General features: G+C 36.9%; 1 protein-coding gene across 4 annotated transcripts in view; it reads right to left on the reverse strand.

Moving 5' to 3' along the window:
- Positions 1-13319, reverse strand: part of alg2 (ALG2 alpha-1,3/1,6-mannosyltransferase) — a 70055-nt gene extending 56736 nt beyond the window's left edge. The window contains exons 1-4 of one of the 4 annotated variants that reach the window (XM_089117707.1): positions 13065-13319; positions 10322-10423; positions 10132-10177; positions 9892-9950 (exon numbers count right to left, since the gene is read on the reverse strand). The gene's annotated coding sequence lies outside the window, so the exon portion shown is untranslated. Of the gene's footprint in view, positions 1-9891; positions 9951-10131; positions 10178-10321; positions 10424-11529; positions 11572-12959 lie in introns of those variants that run through there. The other 3 variants (XM_089117704.1, XM_089117705.1, XM_089117706.1) reach the window with 3 other exon arrangements.
- Positions 13320-13585: the final 266 nt, after the last annotated feature.

The following is a 13585-nucleotide window of genomic DNA, read 5'->3' on the forward strand; positions in this document are numbered from 1 at the left end:
TGTAGTCACATGTGAGATATAAAAATATAAAAATCTACAATATAAATTGTCTTAATTGTTGTGAAAAAGTAGCAATTAATGTAACATTTTTGAAATCTGAAAAAGTCAATTATGAGACAAGACACAATTTGAGAAGTAGTCAGTTTGTGACTAATTAAAAATATAAGATGAAAAGAGAAATGGGGCACAATAACCTTTTTTTTTTTTTTTACTTTGAGGTGAAACATGCTTCCATAGTTAATCAGCTTTAATGGAAGAAAAATAGGACTTTTGAGCAGATGAACAGATAAGTGGTTGCGTGGAGTTTGACAGTTGGACACGTGCACGCTCAACACCTCGTTTGAATTTTCCAGTGTATACTACAGGTTCAGGTTAGTGGAATGCACCTGTTCAGCAGCTCCTCACACATCAATAGAAATGGCCATATTATTCCATTTTCTTCATTCCTTTTCTGATAATATATTATATTTGGTGCCGCATTGACCTAAAATGACAACAATATATGCGTCTCTTTTCTTCACCCCTTTTTAACCTTTAAGCAGCACTGAGTGCATATGTGGGAAAGAGAGAGAAAGAGAGAGAGAGAGAGAGAGAGAGCGTGTAACTAGATCTTTTTGGCTTCTTTTAAACTCTCCTCCATTTGGGAACTTCCATAACCATCAAAGTACTCCACGTAGGGAAAAAAAGAGAAAAATCTACCCCTGCTTTTCCATTTACACACACATACAATGTCAGATTTTAAAGTCCAATACAAAATTGCATTCACATAAAAAAAAATTGCATTCATAGAAAAGTAAATGTTAGTTAAACCATATAGGTAAATCCTACAGTGTTTCACTCTTGAGTCATCAAAATCGTTAATTCTTTAATTTCTGCATTATAGCCTCAACGGCAAAGCTGTGAGGCATGACTTTGTCCTCTGCACCCTGTCTGGCGTTTAGCTATGCCCCCAGCCACCTATATGGAGACAGATTTTCTGTGACCATTTAGCCCAATATGTGACGCTCCTAACTGTAACTTTAACCACCCACGGGCTGCACACTCGGCTGGCCCACTGTGTTGAACTCATTCATCAGCCGCCAATCAAACATGACCCTGACCACAGTGACTGGCCAGCAGCGTCTACATTAACAAAACAGTCTGCAGGTACTTGTCTCTTCCCTCTCGCTTTGTTCAAATTATTCATGGAACTACATTTTTATCGTTTTAATACATTCTCAATGGAACCAATTTTTATCCCAGAAAATCAGAAGGTTTAAGCTTGAGCATGAATACAAATTAAAGGCAAGGAATTAAAAGAAATAATTAGAGTGCAGACTGACTGTTGTGGGGTTGTGGGCAGTTCAATAGAAAGGCATACGTTTTCAGTCAATGAAAATCAGATAAAGTCTGCAGGGGAATAGAAGAAAAAAAAGGAGTAAGGATGAAGTGAAAGTGAAGGCGTGTTGATAAAGGTGCTCATGCGAGATAGAGCAGCTCTTAGCTCTCTTATACCATGTTCTAAACCACTGGAGCCAAATCACAGACAAAAGCCCCACTGTTTCAAACTTCCTGTCTGTGCGGGTAACAGAGTGCCCAGGTTATGTATGTATGTGTGTGTGTGTGTGTGTATGTGAAGAGTTACTCTTAAATGAAAAGACTTAAAAAAAGATATGACGTAAATTTCGTCAAGCCTACCTTATCTATAATTTAGATAAGCTGGGTTTGATGACATTAAAATGATTTATAGTTTAACACCTCAGTCAGTATAGGACGACACCATGGGCACGTATTCATGGGCTGACCACAGGACAGGTAATATGATTCGTCCTCTCAGCCAATCAGGCCTGAGGGTTGTGTGCCAAGGATCCAATCAGGCTGCAGGCTGCTGAATCTCAGGCAATAAGAGATGAGTTTGACCTTGTGTCTGGCCTCAAACACCTACAAGAGCTCAACACGTCAGTCTGGCTGTAACTAGAAGTATGCCAACAATAGATTCTTCTTAACATGCACATTAGTGAGTGTGCCTCTGTTCAAAGAAAAGGGAACACTTTATAGTGCATAAACAGTCAAAAACAGTATAGCCAAACTCGGGTGGCACTCATGTTAATCAATTTAATACTAGTTCAAATCAAATTTGTTCCATTAAAAAAAAGAAATGTGTAGAGTGAGCAGTAAATGTGTCACTACTAGCTGCAAGTTCTTTTATTATTATTTATTAACTTTTTTTCTTTATTATAGAGGATAGTGAATGTTTGACAGAAAAGTGGAGGAAAGGGGTTGGGCTCAATGTTCCCATGTGCACAATAGCTCCTCAAATCACACAAGCAATGCGCTTTAATAATTCTATTCACATTATAAAAGCAATTATATCCTTATAAACAATTACAAGTGACTTAAATGGATACATTTGATCATTTAATGGGAATCTAAAATAGTAGCCATGCACTACTATTTGAGCTACAGGAATGTTAATGCACAATTTTTCCATTTCACATGTATTACTTAGCTAAGTGCTTTGAATAAGTATTCAGTGTTGTAATGGAGTCAAATGGGGAAGTCCCTCTCACTTTAGAGTGAAGAAGATCAGTTCGATTTACACTTTAACTACTGTACTGAATACTTGGCGGCCATTCTGCTCTCCACTGATCCAGCACCAAAGAAACAGGAAACATCAGATAGATATGATACAATTCTTTTTTTTCTTTCTTTTTTTTAAACCCTTTTACCTAAATATGAAAGAGTTTTGTGTTTGGAAGTGTTTTTGTACTAGAGATCAAGACATCTTTGTACTAGCGATCAAGAGGGCGATAAGCTAATGACTTTCCTTTTTGACATAGAAAGTCTAAAAGAGCCTATTGGTTCCCAAAACCTCAAGCAATCACAAGACAGAAGACGTAAAGGGTGTTTGCGTGTGTATCTTCCCACAAAACCAGTGTGACGTTAAGTTGTCAGTCTTGTATACAGTCATAAACTATCAGCTAACTGTGGGCCATACAACTGAAGGCCAGATTGTGATTGCACCTACTTGATAAAACTGCAGTTCAATCTGAGGTGACATAAATTCATTAAACATGCAAAGCAGTATGTCAGGTGACATCAGGTGTATTGACCTGGTTTTGACCTACTTTTATTGGCCCTGTAAAGTCCGGAGATTTGCAGGTTTTTCTGTAATGTGGTTTCCTGGTTAAAGCAGCCATAGTGAGGGGGAACCGACATGGCAGAGAGACGCTTAATGCGATTATTTATTATACAAAAAACTTCTCTGTCCAAACATTTAGATAAGACCATCCCCTTTCTACTCCAAAACCAGCACATCTGAATCATATCCTCTTAGAAACATACAAACACACATACACCCCCATACATTCACTCAACAGGCCTATAAATGCAACCATATGAAATATTAAAACAGGCACACTTTGTAGCCATGTTGCCGAGTTAACTTTCCACCATAAAATCAATATGCTACTGTGATCTGTAAAATGCTAGGGCTTGCTTAAGAATAATCTAGTTACATAATTCTGACATCATTAGACACAAAAAATGGGTAATGCAAAATGATTTATGACTTTTAAAATAACTGAATAGCTTTGCATGTTTAATATGTGTATTATAGAGAGTCACAAATTCTCTTTACTTTAACTCCATTGTTTCATATATTTGTGTCCAACATATAGCTTAGTATATTACTTACATTTCTAAAAAGATTAACAATATATTTGTCTTCTATTTAAATATTAAAAGAAAGAAAATAAATATTTAAATAGATCAATTCAAAATAAATTAAAAATCACTAAATATAATCCAATAACAGACACCAAAGGACTGATCTAAGGAAAGTTGTTTTTGAGATTTTGTAAACATCATTTTAGAGAAATTCCCAGCACAGAGGGGAAAATACAAGATAAGACATGTGAATAAGGTTCAGGATATTAAATTCGTAGTTTCTCATTCACTTCAATACTATCTTGCTCACATGTACAAAAGTGCACAAACCAACTTAACTTAACCTAACCTAACTTAACTGTTTCAGAAAGTTTCAAAAGTTCAAAGGTCACCTCATCGCCCACTTTCTACTAAGGTCAGACTAGTATATCCAACTGACATTTTCAATGAAGACAATCTGATATGACTCATTCAGATCCAAAATGCTCGAAAACAGGGCACAGCACACCCTATTCAAAAGAGCAAGCAATGAAATGTGTGTATATTTGTAAATGTATTTCAATTGATTGATTCTAACTAATTTAGAGACCAAATTGCATTATATTGTTCATAATTCTCGCATTGTTATATATGCCAGAATTTTAGGTTACATTGTTTGAAATCATTTTGTGACCTAACAAAAAAGATTAAACTTTGGGCCCATTTATATCAACCTTGATGATAGAAATAAATAGTTTTTTATATATAGAGAGAGAGAGAGAGAGAGAGAGAGAGAGAGAGAGAGAGAGAGAGAGAGAGAGAGAGAGAGAGAGAGAGAGAGAGAGAGAGAGAGAGAGAGAGAGAGTTTAGTTTATAATTCTACAGCTATACATCATTAGGCCATAAATTTATATATTTTTTAAAATCTCTGAAATTGAAAAAACCTTCAGTGAGGCTGATTTAAAGGCTTTGGGGAATCCCTGTCTGAACATGAGCTTGACCTTCTCATTTGGTAAACTAACAGGATGAAAGTATTTGCTGTTTACCTAAATGCTATGTCTCGACCTCTGATACGTTTTATAACAGAATGTGTGTGTGGCAGACAATGTATCTGAACTAAAACTTCTACTCAAGGCAAACTTTCAATTGTTCAGATCAGAATACAGATTTCAAGATCAAAATAATTGAAGGTTATTCATAGTTGTTCAACCTGTGTATCCCTTCCCCCATCTGAAATCCTTTGAATGAAGTTGCATAAAACAGGCAACTGTTATGCAAGTAATGCCTTAGTTAAAGGCAACATCCCACACATATCTTAGCATCGTGTGTGTCAGAAAGAGGGTGTGGCACTGGTTTGGTGTGAAACCCGGCGAGAGAGAGGGATTCCGGAATATGACGAAAACTGGCTAGACCTTATTGGTTAAAAAATGCGGGAGGAGCATATTTTTCCACAACTATTGCAGGGAAATTCACAATGGCAATGACAGGTATTCTTAAAAACCCACACATATGAATGCGTGAGAATGCATGATTTTACCATCATCGAAACTATTCTCACAACTTTCACCAAAGCGGTGAGTAATACGCTCTTTGTGAGTGACCCCAGATTTAAATGTCAAGATGCCGCTATGCCGATTCACCACTATCACAGAAGGTCAGAAGACGTGAGATAAGTATTCCCCTCAATTTCATGGATTTTAAGTACTGCATGTATCCTTACAATCCCAAATGTGAAAATGTGGGTCTATTAAAGTATTCCAAACACTATTCCAAACATTGGGAGCAATTCTGCATCCCCGATTACAGAAATGGGTTGCATCTTGAGAATAAGAGTGCAGGCTACATGAACAACTCTCAGGCCCTAAAATATGTCAAATTCAAGTCACGATGGCCAAATGTCACTGCGATGATACCATCGGGAAGGAGTGTCCTTATCTATGGATTGAAGCGGATACAGAGCTTCTATAAATCTGGCAAGCCCATTATAAAAGACACCAGTGCCCAATAAAGAGTTACATTTATTTGTGGTTGCCAAGTCATTCAACTAATTGCTGCATTAATAGATAACATTCTGAAATGTTTCATTTAGTCACATACCTTTCTTAAGAATTTACATTTGAGCTTATACATTTTATAAATCTGCTTTTATGCAAGACAGCTATGCAAGTAATACCTTAGTTAAGGGTAACGTCCCACACATTCACATATCTTCGCATCGTGTGTGTCAGAAAGAGGGTGTGGCACTGGTTTGGTGTGAAACCCAGCAAGAGAGAGGGATTCCGGAATATAACGAAAACAGGCAAGACCTTGCGGGAGGAGCATATTTTTCCACAACTATTACAGGGAAATTCACAATGGCAATGACAGGTAGTTCTTAAAAACCCACACAATGCAAGAATGCGTGAGAATGCATGATTTTACCATCATCGAAACTATTCTCACAACTTTCACCAAGGCGGTGAGTAATAAGCTCTTTGTGAGTGACCCCAGATTTAAATGTCAAGATGCCGCTATGCTGATTCACCACTATCACAGAAGGTCAGAAGACGTGAGATAAGTTTTTCCCCATCTAATTCATGGATTTTAAGTACTGCATGTATCCTTACATTCCCAAATGTGAAAATGTGGGTGTCTGAAAGTACACTATTCCAAACATTGGGAGAAATTCTGCATCCCCGATTACAGAAATGGGTTGCATCTTGAGAATAAGAGTGCAGGGTACATGAACAACTCTCAGGCCCTAAAATATGTCAAATTCAAGTCCCGATGGCCAAATGAAACCACCGGGAAGGAGTGTCCTTAGCTATGGAGTGAAGTGGATACAGAGCTTATATAAATCTGGCAAGCCCATTATAAAAGACACCAGTGTCCAATAAAGAGTTACATTTATTTGTGGTTGCCAAGTCATTCAACTAATTGCTGCATTAATAGATAACATTCTGAAAAGTTTAATTTATTCACATACCTTTCTTAAGAATTTAGATTTGAACTTATAAATCTGCTTTCAATCCCAAGCAAACACAGATTAATAGATTAACATTTTTTATGCAAATCCCAAATTGAGTCCAAATTAAATATAATAAGATCTTGTAGTCGGGTAATAATTAATATTAATTCATTAATTTAAAAAAGATTGTATACCAGCCTTTTTAAATGCAATGTTTGCTTCAAAACACTTGCCGGTAACACTTTAGAATACTGTATCTTACTTACAGCATAACTAACAAGGAATTTTTGAAGAACTAGTAAGTAGTTCTTCATTAACTACTTCACTGCTGTTAACTTCTAAGGAAGATATGTTAACTAATCGGTATGTTATATAATTTTAGCTTATGTTAAGTAACAGTTTTGCCTAGGCTTGCCTGCCTTTCAGAAACTCATTGACCTGGCCAAGTGGCCAACAGACATGTCATGGTTTGCTCCCCTGAAAAGTTCAAAACAAACATGCACACAAAGAAAACTACTACGCATGCATTCCAAGAGGTTTGCACATGGGTATCACTTCATATAGGCTCATATGCAAAAATACAATATACAGCAAAGACTTTAAAATAGCAAATCAAATCTCCATTGCTTACTCATTGGGAAAGCCTCATTCATATATTTGTCAGACAGTGCATTTTTTAATGTTTAATGAGCCTTCTAATTAATGCCATGTATACATACACATATATATATATATATATATATATATATATTTATTTTTTAACTCTGAAAGGACCATCTTTTTTAATATTTAATAATATATGAATATGTCTGTGCTGTTCTGTTAGGCGATTATATGTTTTGTTTTAAATATTGGAGGTTATGATGAATCTAAACAAAATACATTATAATACAAAATATGTACTGTGTGATCGACACTGATCAATAATCAGTCCTCATATGCATGAACCATGAGATTCAGTACTCCATTTATTTATCTTTCTGACTCAATGGTATGCTCACAACAAAAGCAGTCTGCATACTTAACCTCTGAACACCTGCAGAACTATCAGTTGGAATTCCTGTACAATTGTTCTGACACCCCACACAGTGGGGGTAACACAAATACTTAGGAGTGGTAAGAGGATGAGATGCACGCATACACCCACGGACTTCATGCACTGTGAAAATCCTGTTAAATTTACGATTTAAAAAACTGACAGGAGTGGTTGCCAGACATTTACTGCAAACAAAACAAATAGAAGAGGCATTACTACAGTTCGGTGGATTTTAGTTTGTTGAAATACATTTTTTAAAATTCTTTTTTAGTCTTTCTAAAAAAATTCCAGTCCATCATAATTTTTTTTTTTTTTTTTTTTTTTTTTAAACCTACTGGTCAAGCTCAGGCAAGTATAACCTAATTATCATGAACCAAAAAATGTCACATGTGGTCTAGGCAATGTGTCCACCCTGTTACATGACCTTTTTTACAATGCAATGTGAAACTGTGTTGATGTTTTAAGCCAACAAAGAACAACATTACATTAACATTTAGGAAGAATTTCAATATAAAAAAATAAATAAAATGGATATACACTCACCTAGGGATTATTAGGAACACCATACTAATACTGTATTTGACCCCCTTTCGCCTTCAGAACTGCCTTAATTCTACATGGCATTGATTCAACAAGATGCTGAAAGCATTCTTTAGAAATCCATATTGATTAGATAGCATCTTGCAGTTGATGGAGATTTGTGGGATGCAGATCCAGGGCACGAAGCTCCCGTTCCACACCATCCCAAAGATGCTCTATTGGGTTGAGATCTGGTGAATGTGGGGGCCATTTTAGTGCAGTGAACTCGTCATGTTCAAGAAACCAGTTTGAAATAATTTGAGCTTTGTGACATGGTGCATTATCCTGGTGGAAGTAGCCATCAGAGGATGGGTACATGGTGGCCATAAAGGGATGGACATGGTCAGAAACAATGCTTAGGTAGGCCGTGGCATTTAAACAATGCCCATTGGCACTAAGGGGCCTAGTGTGCCAAGAAAACATCCCCCACACCATTACACCACCACCACCAGTCTGAACAGTGGTAACAAGGCATGATGGAGCCATGTTTTCATTCTGTTTATGCCAAATTCTGACTCTAGAACATTTTTCCATTTTCCTCTGGAACAAGTTCAGGAGATTGTCTTGACCAGGACCACGCCCCTACATGCATTGAAGCAACTACCATGTGATTGGGTGATTAGATAACTACATTAATGAGAAACTGGATTATTAGACTAGATTATTAAACCTAAAGGATTATTAGAATCACCTATTCAGGGGTGCGTTTCCCAAAAGCATCGTTAGCCAACTATGGTCGCAAGTTCCGTCGTTACCAATACAGTTCAATGGAAATTGCGACCAACTTGCGACCATAGTTGGCTAACGATGCTTTTGGGAAACACACCCCTGAATAGGTGATTCTAATAATCCTTTAGGTGAGTGTAAATAGATGTAAAATCTATTTTTAAAAAGCTCACAATAACAGCCCCTGTTGCTACAACAGCTATGGATAAGTCTTCCAAAATGAGGAAAAGAGAGAAAAGTTTATATTTTTTCTTGTAGTCGCTTGTTAATGAAGAGGTGTGAATAAATTCTAGACATGTAGAGTTCAATTAAAACAAAATAAAACTCAAAAGTTTGAGCAACCGAAAAACACATCTCCAATTTATAATTTGCTTTGTGACGCGTCAAGGCTGGTCGCATTGGCCAGGTGGTATTTAAAGCATTAGGGAGCGGAACACAGATTCTAGAGAGCATTTTATTGGACAGAAAATGTGATTTTGATTTTAATTGGACAGTTCACAGTGATGTCATAAAAATCTTTTTAGAGGAAGCGAGAGACTGTAAGCTTGTAATGCTTTAAAGTCCTAAGGGCAAATTTTGTCATTGATTTGAAACACACAGCTTATTCATAACCTTAAGGCTAACACATTCATACTAAAAGCTAAAAAAATTCATTTTAATTTCAGGAGGCCTTTAAGATCTTAAAGGGCAAATAGAACCAATGTAACAATGCCGCCTATGGCTTCATGGGGACATGCACCTTTATGTATTTCAGTTCATAAACATATGTCATTAACAGACATAATGTTACTATACCAAACGTAAACTAGAAAAAGCAGCTTAGTTCTGCTCTAAACTGTTCCATTAATGCTTTTTGCACAAACAACCCCACTGTCATACAAAAAAGTGTTCATAAGACAAGTTCATGAGGAACATGTTCATTTAATCCAGCATATCAGCATTAGAGGATGCATATATAGGCAAAACCACCACTAACCTCAGTCCTGAGACTGTTTTCAGGCATCCGCACCATCCCAACTCCACCTTCAGGTTTTTCTGTAACCCAGACAGGTTTCAGGTCAGGTCTTGAACTCAAATACGTTTATTTACTGTTCAATTGTAAAATCATGAATGATCTTTTAACAATTGAGCAAATTAGAGTTCACGGCATTCTAGTTTCCACTATTAAACGGATTGCTGACAAACAAAAATTAAAATTCAGTCATTATTTACTCACCGTTGTGCTTGCGTTTGTTTGGCAGTGAATGACGACCACTTCTAAGCTTTAAAAAGATGCAAAACAAAAGTATCATAAAATAATCCCATGTCACTCATGGCGAATAAGTGTTCTGAAGGCACATGACAGGGTTTAGCGAAAAAGCAAAGTGAAATGTAGGCTAATAAAAAAATGTAGCAAAATTCTTTACCTTGGCCATTGCTCTCCTGTTGCAAGAGCATTGGAGTGCCTGAGAGGCGAGCAACATTTCCCGCCAATGCGTCCACGCCGCCCAGTGAAAGCATGTGCGCTCCTTTTTCCAAAAGTTAGATAGAAAAAAGTATAGGCCTAACTTTAATTAACACATGAATATGTATAGGTTAAGCAGAGTTAAATGACATTTTTATATTCACTCCTAGAAACTGCCCTTGTCCGCTAAGCAGTTTAGTATAATCACCAGTGTTGGGGAGTGGTTAACTACAAGTAGCGACGCTACTAACTTAACTACATTTTTCAGTAGCTTGGCTGTAGCTCAGTTGCTTTTTAAACAGTGTAGCTTTTCCAGTAGCTAACTACTTTTTGCAGCAAGTAGCGGTGTAGCGCGAGCAAAATCTACATTGCGTTTGTCGAGCCTGCGCGAATCAGCGCGATACAAGGATATTCTTCTTCTCGTTAGATTACAAACTAATTTTTTTGCCATTACCGCCACCTGTTGTTTAATCACGCGTCTTGCGGCTAACGGTTCACTGACGTTACGTAAAGAAGTGGGTTGACAGTGACACACCCATATTATGATTATCCATGATGGAGCCAGAGGTGACGGCAGATTTGGATGATGGAGAAACAACTAACGTTAATTACCCATGGCCTTATTTGTCCGAGTTCAATCAGTATTTTAGAGAAAATGTTCTAAATGCAATTTACGTTGGATGTAGATTTTGTTCTTGCAATGTTGTAGGCTATTTGTTGCAATTTTGCACTTTTGACAAACAGTCTGAGATATTTGAGTGTTGTGTGTAATAAAACAATACTTTATGAAATCATAATTGTATTGCATTGTTTTAAACACTAAATATTTTAATTAAAACATTCATCAGACACTTATTCAGTTATTTATAATACATATATTTTATAGCATGTTTTAATAATAATATGTAATATAATATTTATAATATGTTGTTCAAAAAGCAAAAGTAGTTTCAACGTAGCTAGCTACTTTTTGATAGTAACTTGTAGTGTAGCTAGCTACTTTTCCAAAAGGGTAACTTGACTGTAGTTTAACTACTTTAACGTACGAGTAGCTTGTAGCTTGTCAAACTACAGTTTCAGAGTAGCTTCCCCAACACTGATAATCACGAACATATAAAATTACACTTAACACTTTTTTTAAGCAGGTATGACTTTGATGATGTCACTCACATCCAGGTCATTGCTCATCATGTGACTATCATTCACCTCAAAGCAGTTTTCTCTTCCTTTTTGATGAGTCAGTGCTGTAAAAGGATATCTGTCACTCATAAATCTATCCATTGTACCCTACAATCACTGCCTGAAAACGTGGGAGTTTAAGTTTAAGTCTTTTAAGGTTGAAATACGTGTCTTTACAATGTAAAGGGTAAAGTTCAAGACCTTCAAATGTGCTCATTATTCATAATACTCTCCAAACAGTTACCATTTATGTACATTCGTTGATGTAAAAAAAAATAAAGTTAGGCCTAGAAGTAGGCTACTAGGAAGAATATTCTCCTAATTCTAATTTAAACCCTTCGTGATTTTATGGTTTCAGTTCACTGTTCTAATTAGATCGAGTCTGCCCTTATGAATAAAGAGCATACGCTGAAGAAGACATCGTCAATCAGATGCAACATAATGTGTTAGGTGTGATTGCGTCGATTTCAAAATGAAAAAGCATGTGAATTTCTGTTGTAAAAATAATACACAGATGTTATGGTTAGTGCAGAGCCTTTATAGTTGAAAATACAGGGGGAAAAAAATCATATTTACTTCAAGAACTTGAATTTATTTTCTAGACCAATGTCATTGTACAAAAGTAAACATCTGAGAAGTGTGCCTTTATCTAGACATTTGAAAATGAACAGATGAAAATGACTGTAAAAGACATGTATAATTACAGCAGTGTATTCTTTTTTAAAGAGTTGTTTTTCCAATGACTTCTGTTTTGTTTTCAGCTTATACCTCTTTCACTCAGCTTTAACTTTCGCACATATGTTGTATGCAACCAGTAAATACTGAGCCAGTTTCTGGTTCTTTGAAAGGTATAATTTAACTAGTTGTCTCTAACCACCCCAAGCAGAACCTGTCTTGTCACAAACGAGGCTAATATCACTTGACCCGCTTATAGGCGGGGGAAGGTCAGGGAGAGGGGATTCCCCGTGACGGCAAAGCAGCAGTGCTAAAAGAAGCGAGTTCCCCTCCGCGCGCGCAGCGTTTCCATAACGTCTCGCGACGAGGAACATGTTCCCCACAACTACAGACCGCGCGATAAACTACTGGACTTCTTGAAGTTGGGAAACGGTCAAAATAAACGAGTTTTATTTTGGCAAACAAATATCACAAGCAAACACAAGCCAATTCCTCGCTCCAAAATGGAAGAATATTATCCAGGCATTTAGGTTTTACTTTTATATATAGACCCTGGTGTATGTGCTTAGCAAGAACAGCCTTATTTAAAACTTCTTTGCAGAGAAATGACTTTTTTACCGACTAACGTAACTTATTCTGCTACGCAATATCTGTCGCTATCTTAGCTAAGTACGAACTATTCTTTTTAAATGACTGCTTTTGAACCACATTCGATCTACAAAAACATTCAGTACAACAACCGAAACCTTTTCAGTATCCTCAGGACGTCCGAACTCACACTATCCTGCTTTTCCGTAGAGCCAAGCGAGTTAAACAACTGGTTAGAATGAAGAGACCTGCGACAAAATTACCCGAGGCTATCGGTTCTCTACTTTCTCCCATTACAGTATGGGGTTATCATAAGGTTGTTCCCTGGTAAGAGGTAACGGGGACACGCTTCCGCTAAAAATACCTGTCTACGACTATATTTGGATTGGCTGGAACACAATCAAATGTCTAAAATAAACGGATCCGCCCCGGCGCAATGAATGAAGGATCTGCTATCTCACACCGCTGCTAAATTTAGTAACATCGCTTGCGTCAGTCACGCGCCTCAGTGCGTCAAGTCCTCACCCCGCCTCCGGGAGCTGATCATTGGCCAGAATTAGAACGTGGCCAAGAAATTACGCGTCTTGGGATTGGCTGTTGATGATTTGTTTTTTTTAAGTTTGGTGTACTCTAGCCATTCTTAATTATTTGTTTAGTGAGCACGGCGGAAACACTATGGGGTTTCATCTGAACTTACAGCCTTGTCATTTATATTTATTATTTTATTATATTTTTGTTTGCATTGAGGTAAATTGAAATGTTGGCAAGTGACAGACTGACATTA

Source organism: Pimephales promelas, chromosome 12, assembly GCF_988280905.1.
Source record: "Pimephales promelas chromosome 12, fPimPro1.hap1.1, whole genome shotgun sequence".
In the NCBI taxonomy this organism is placed as follows: domain Eukaryota; kingdom Metazoa; phylum Chordata; class Actinopteri; order Cypriniformes; family Leuciscidae; genus Pimephales; species Pimephales promelas.